Raw genomic sequence first — 7,372 nt, 5'->3', positions numbered from 1 at the left:
ATACTATTTTTTTTTTTTTTTTTTTTTTTTTTTTTTGAGACGGAGTCTCACTGTGTCTCCCAGGCTGGAGTGCAGTGGCGCAATCTTCGGCTCACTGCAAGCTCCGCCCCCCGGGTTCACGCCATTCTCCCGCCTCAGCCTCCCAAGTAGCTGGGACTACAGGCGCCCGCTACCGCGCCCGGCTAGTTTTTTGTATTTTTAGTAGAGACGGGGTTTCACCATGTTAGCCAGGATAGTCTCGATCTCCTGACCTTGTGATCCACCCGCCTCGGCCTCCCAAAGTGCTGGGATTACAGGCTTGAGCCACCGCGCCCGGCCAATACTATTTTTTATAACATGTACTTGAAGGGTGATTATTTGCAATCATCTCAGGAACATCTATATTATTTGCATGATAACAGCTCATATGAAGAGATTATGATAAGCAGATTGTTGGCTAGTTTCACTCAGGGTTTTCTTAGACTAGGGTCTGCTGAGACCTAATACCTTTGAAGATGAATCATCCTGTTAGTGAGAAAATGAACTTGACTCAGGTAGCCCATTGCATCCTTTTTGGTCTGTTTTCCCTTAAGTTCAGGTACAAAATCTCTTCTCTCTAGAAGAAGTAGAATGTGTTTTACTCCTGCAAGGGGTGGGCCCACCTGTCTTGGTAGCTGGGAAAACTTGCTAGTGGTTGCTACAGTTTCACAAGAAGCTCTGCACAAACAGAGCCTTATCTCCTGGCTTGATAGCTTTGTCTTCTCTTGATAGTTCCTAAACAGGAGAGGCTCAGTCTTTGGGATGGGGCTAACCAGAGAGCAGAGGAGCTCTATTCATTCTCAGGTGCCTGCAGTTGTGAACCAGACAGGGAGCAGTGCTGAGCACCAGGATCCTAAGACAGGTGCTCATTGATTATGACAGATGCAAATTCAATAAGCATTTGACAAAAGCACAGTATTTTTTTTAAAGAAAAACAAATGCCTTTTCGTTTGTAAGATTGCTCTGACAAAGTAAATGTCAGTGTAATATAAGTTATAGCCTATTCTATTCTCTATCACCATAGTTACTGATTTAGTGAGTCATCTTAACTCTCAGAACATCAACATTGAAGGGCTTTATTTTCCTATTAACAACCATTAGCTGTGCTCTGTTAAACACCACCACTCCATTCTCTCAGAGAGGAATATTGCTTAATGACATATTAGTCCAATCATATAAACCTTAGTATTTTCAGTTATTAGAACATTCTCACTCTAAAAATAACTAGTCCTGTTCATTTTTTAAAAGAAAGACACTCTTTTTTTTATTGAGGTATACATTGAAAACTATAAAACCTTGTTGAAAAAATATAAAGATATAAATAAAACGAACATTCATGTTCATGGATTGGAAGACTTAATATTGTTAAGACAGTAATACTCCCCAAACTGATCTACAGATTTAATGTGACCTCTATTAAAATCCTGGCTGCCTTTTTTTTGCAGAACTTGACAAACTGTTCTAAAATTCATATGGAAGTTTATAGGACTCAGAATAGCCAAACAATCTTGAAAAAGAAGAATAAAGATGGAGGACATTTACCTCCCAATTTTAAAATGTATGCCAAAGCTCCAGAAATCAAGGCACTATAGGGTTGACATGAGGATAGACATATAGATTAATGGAACTGAATTCAAAGTCTGGAAATGAAGCCTTACATTTATAATCAGTTGATTCTTGACAAGGTTGCCAAGACCAGTCAATGTGGAAAGAATGATCTTTTCAACAAATGGTAGTGGGGCAACTGGATATCCACACACACACACACAAACAAACACACAAAATAAAGTTTGATCTTTACCTCACACCATATACAAAAATCAACTCAAAATGGATCACAGATCTACATGTAAGAACTAGAAGTCTTAGAAGAAAACTCTTACAAGAAAACTTTTTTTGCTTTTTTGTGCCGTATCTAAGAAACTGTTGCCTAATTCAAAGTAAAAGAATATCTGGTGGTGCATGCGTGCAGTCCCAGCTACTTGGGAGGCTGAGGCAGGAGAATCTCTTAAACCCAAGAGGCGGAGGATGCAGTGAGCTGAGATCACACCATTACACTCCAGCCTGGGCAACAAGAATGAAACTCCGTCTCAAAAAAATAAATAAATAAAAAAGAATATCTACCTTGAATTAGGCAATGATTTCTTAGATATGACACAAAGAAGCACAAACTTCAAAAGGAAAAATAGATGAATTGGGTTTCGCCAAAAGCAAAAACATTTGTGCTTTAAAGAATTCCATCAGAAAAGTGAAAAGATAGTTCATAGAATGGGAAAAATATTTGCAAATTGCATCTGATAAGAGACTTGTGCCAAAATATATAGATTCTTTTACAACTCAACAATAAAATTTGAGTAGACATTTCTAAAAAAATACGTGAATGACCAATATATACATGAAAAGATACTCAACATCATTAATTCATTAAGGAAATGCAAATCAAAATCATAACGAAGCACCACGTCTCACACACTGGGGTAATTAATATAAAAAAGAGACAATAACAAGTGTTGATGAGAATATGGAGAAACTACAGTCCCTGTACATTGCTAGTGGGATTTTCAAATGGTGCAGCCATTTGTCAGTTGCTCAAAAAGCTAAACATATAATTACCATGTAACCCAGCCATTCTACTCCTAGAGGGTTGGAAACATCTATCTATACAATAACCTGTACATAAATGTTCATAGCAGCATTGTTCCAAATAGTCAAAAAGTGAAAACAACCCAGTTGTTCATCAGCTGACGAATGTGTTTTTAAAATGTGATATATCTACACAATGAAACATCCTTCAGCATAAAGAGGACTGAAGTACTGATTCATGCTACAACATGCATCAATCTTGAAAACATCGGCCGGGCACGGTGGCTCAAGCCTGTAATCCCAGCACTTTGGGAGGCCGAGACAGGTGGATCACGAGGTCAGGAGGTCGAGACCATCCTGGCTAACATGGTGAAACCCCGTCTCTACTAAAAAATACAAAAAAAACCTAGCCGGGCGAGGTGGCGGGCGCCTGTAGTCCCAGCTACTTGGGAGCCTGAGGCAGGAGAATGGCGTGAACCCGGGAGGCGGAGCTTGCAGTGAGCTGAGATCCGGCCACTGCACTCCAGCCTGGGCGACAGAGCGAGACTCCATCTCAAAAAAACAAAACAAAAAACAAAAAACATCATGCTGGGTGAAAGAAGCCAGTCACAAAAGGCCTCAACAAAGTGAAGAGAAAACCCACAGAATGGGAGAAAATATTTGCAAACTATCCATCTGATAAGAGATTCATAACCAGACTATGTAAGGAGTTCAACTCTATATGAAAAAAATGTCATAATCTGATTTTTTAAATGGGCAAAAGATCTGAATAAGCATTTCTCAAAAGAGACATACAAATGGCAAATAGGTACATGAAGAGGTACACAACATCACTGATCATCAGAGAAATGCAAATGAAAACTGCAATGAGATATCATCCCACCCCAGTTAAAATGGCTTTTATCCAAAAGACAGGCAGTAACAAATGCTTGCAAGTATGTGGAGTAGAGGGAATCTTTGTACACTGTTTGTGGGAATGTAAATTAGTACAGCCACTGTGGAGAACAATATAGAGGTTTCTCAAAAAACTTAACAATAGAGCCACCTTATGATCCAGCAATCCCATTGCTGGGTATATACCCAAAAGATTAGTATATTGGAGAAGTATCTGCACTCCCATGTTTACTGCAGCACCATTCGCAGTACCAAGATTTGGAAGCAACGTAAGTGCACATCAACAGACAAATGGATAAAGAAAATGTGATATATATACACAATGGAGTGCTATTCAGTCATAAAAAAGAATGAGATTTTTGTCATTTGCAAAAACATGGATGGAACTGGAGGTCATTATGTTAAGTGAAATAAGCCAGGCACAGAAAGACACACTTCACATGTTCTCATTTACTTGTGGGAGCTAAAAATTAAAAGAATTGAACTCATGGAGATAGAGAGTAGAATGATGGATAGCGGAGGCTGGGAAGGCTAGTGGAGCAGGGAGTGCTGATTGTTAATCAGTACAGAAACATAATAAGGTAGAATGAATAAAACCTAGTATTTGATAGCGTAACAGGGTGACTACAGTCAGCAGTAATTTGTTATATATTTAAAAATAACTAAAAGAGTATAATGGGATTGTTTGTAAAACAAAGAAAAGATAAATGCTTGAGGTGACAGATACCCCATTTACTCTGATGTAATTATTATGCATTTATTTCTGTATCAAAATATCTCATGTACCCCATACATATATACACCTGCTATATACCCACACAAAAAAATGTAAAACCCAGGCAAACAAACAAAGGCCTCATATTTTGATTCCATTTACAAATGGTCTAGAATAGGCAAATCTATAGAGACAGAAAGCAGATGAGTGATTGCCAGGGCCTGAGGGGCGGGGGAGGATGAGTATGGGATGTCTTTCTGCAGTGACAAAAGGGTCCTGAAATTAGATTGTGATGGTGGTTGCACAACTCTTGGAATAGATTACAAATTACTGAATTGTATACTTTTTGAAAAGAGTGAAGTTTATGGCACAGTATGTGATTATATCTCAATAGAGCTGTTATAAAAATGTATACACCTATGTAATCAATCGATTTGTTCATTTCTAAGCTTCAACCTCATGTTCAATTCCTATCTCTACTCCAATATCCCCACTAGACTTATGTTCTCTCCTTCTACCCTGTTCCATGTCCTTTGCTGTGAGGGGAGGGAGAAGAGAGGGAACAAAAGACGGCTGCCTTCTCCCTTGACCGTCCCTTGCAGGTGGCCATGTGCTCCTTGATTGGCCGTGACTTTTGTTCTAGCTCATTGTCTGTACAGGCTAAATACAGACAGGTAATGGCCATAAAAGTTTCTACCAAGTAGGAGCTCATCTCCTCCAAAGTTTTCTAAAAACTGAGGGTCCTTGAGAAACTTAGCCACATTTTTGGGCAGTTAACCACCTAGTGGCATCAGCCACTGAAGGGGTGGCCTGCCCCTCCACACCTGTGGGTGTTTCTCGTAAGGTGGAACGAGAGACTTGAGAAAAGAAATAAGACACAGAGACAAAGTATAGAGAACGAAAAGCGGGGGCCCAGGGGACCGGCGCTCAGCTTACAGAGGACCCACGCCGGCACCGGTCTCTGAGTTCCCTTAGTATTTATTGATAATTATCTTTACCATCTTAAAGATAAGGGAGTGGCAGGACAATAGGATCATTTTTAGGGAGGAAATTAGCAGTAAGACATAAGAACAAAAACCTCTGTGATATGAATAAGTTCAAAGGAAAATCCTGTGCCTTGAGATAAACTTTTTAGCAACATTGTTTCATCCTATCACATGGGGATAAACCTTGGACAATACCTAGCTTTCCTAGGTAGAGGTCCCTGCGACCTTTGGCCGTGTACGTGTCTCTGGGTAGTTGAGATTAAGAGAATGGTGATAACTTTTAACCAGCAAGCTACCTTCAGGCATTTGTTTAACAAAGACACATCCTGCACAGCCCAAAATCCATTAAACCTTGAGTCACCGCAACACATGTCTCTTGCAAGGACAAGGTTGGGGGTAGGGTCACAGATTAACAGCATCTCAAATACAGAACAAAATGGAGTCTCTTATGTTTACTTCTTTCTATATAGACACAGTAACAGGCTGATCTCTTTCTTTTCCCCACAAGCCACTATTCCTCTAATGTATGTAACTCTGGGGTCCTACACATTCCCCAGTCCCTAGCGGGACCCCCTAATCTCATAGTCCCCAGACAGTAACAGGTTTTGAAGATGAGGGAGAGGTCTAAAACACAGTCCCTGCCACCCAGGTACTTACAATCTTCTTGAGGACATTGTATTGGATATGTCGGCGGCCAACCCAGCATCAATTTCCCCGCCCCGCTTCCTCGTTCTAAACAGAACCCTGATTTTGTTCCAGTATGCACCCTATTATCAGCCCTAGGTTCGCCCTCATTAGACTAAACCAATCTTTGTGTTCCCACTGCCAGTGATAGGTTTAGACAGAACTGTGACTAAATTTGGGCCAATGGCACATAAGAAGTGGTTTGCTAGAGGTTCTGGGGACATCCTTCCTCATTCTTCTGGGAGATCTAGTAGTAATTCTCCAGGCAAAAATGAAGAAGGATGTAGCCTGGACTGCAGTGGTCTCCCTGGTCCCCCAACAAAGGGAGCCAGCTGACACTGAATCCCACGCTGTGTACAGTAGAGGAGTGAGACAGACAGCGGAGCTGTCAGAGCCGGGACTGAGCAGTTGGGTCAACCAAACACGAATCTCTAGACTTCCCTTTAGCGTAGTCATACATTTCTTTAAACTAGTTTGAGTTGGATTTTCCGAAATTTTCAATCAAAAGCTTAATTAGCCGTGTGTCCTCACCCATGGAGGCAATGAATTAGGAATGCTGTCTACGGAGTGTGACTTTCTCCTTACTAAGAAAGTTTCTTGTGTTTGGATCAGTACCATTCTGACACTAGGGCAGGAACTTTGTTTAGCAACTCTCAGGGGAATGTATCGCTTCAGCTTCTCTTCTACCCTCTTTAATTTTTTTTTTCTTTTTTGTTTTGAGATGGAGTCTCGCTCTGTCACCCAGGCTGGAGTTCAGTGGTGCAATCTCAGCTCACTGCAAGCTCTGCCTCCCAGGTTCACGCCAGGATTACAGGCGTGAGCCACTGCGCCCGGCCCACCTTCTTTAATTTTTAAAAGTTGATCTATAACTGTGCAGGTTGGTGAGTTTTCACACATGAATAAACTCATTTACCAACCACCCAGGTGAAGGTATAGAAAGTTATCAGCACCCCAAACGGTTCCTTCTTACCTCTTTCCACTCAATGCCCCCACCACTGGCAAAGTCGAGCACCTGTTCTTTTTCTACCATCCTGATTAGCATCGTCTGTCCTCGATCTTCACATAAAATGGGTCAGTCAGCATGTGCCCCGTCAGGTCCGATTCCTTTTGTTTATCGTAATGTCTGCGAGTCATCCATGCGGGGTGTTCTCAGTAGTTTGCTCTTTCTCGTTGCAGTGTAGTGCTCCATTCTTCAATATTTCCACATGTATTTATTTTTCTGTTCTTTAGTTGATAGACATTTAGATTTTCCAGTTTGGGGGTTTTATGAATAAAGGTGCTGTGAGCATTCTTGTACATGTTTTTCTGGTAAGGCCTCATTTCTGTTGAATACATACCTATAAGTGAAAATCTTAGGATGTGTGTACATTCCGTTTTTGTAGAATGCCAGTTTTCCAAAGGAACCATTTACATCCCACGGGCAATATATGCAACTTTCAGTTGTTTCATGTCCTCTCCATCACTTGATATTTTTAGTCTTAATGTTAGCCAT

The sequence above is a fragment of the Papio anubis genome, chromosome 15 (assembly GCF_008728515.1).
Source record: "Papio anubis isolate 15944 chromosome 15, Panubis1.0, whole genome shotgun sequence".
NCBI classification, from domain to species: Eukaryota; Metazoa; Chordata; class Mammalia; order Primates; family Cercopithecidae; genus Papio; species Papio anubis.
Note: the sequence above shows the minus strand (reverse complement) of the source record.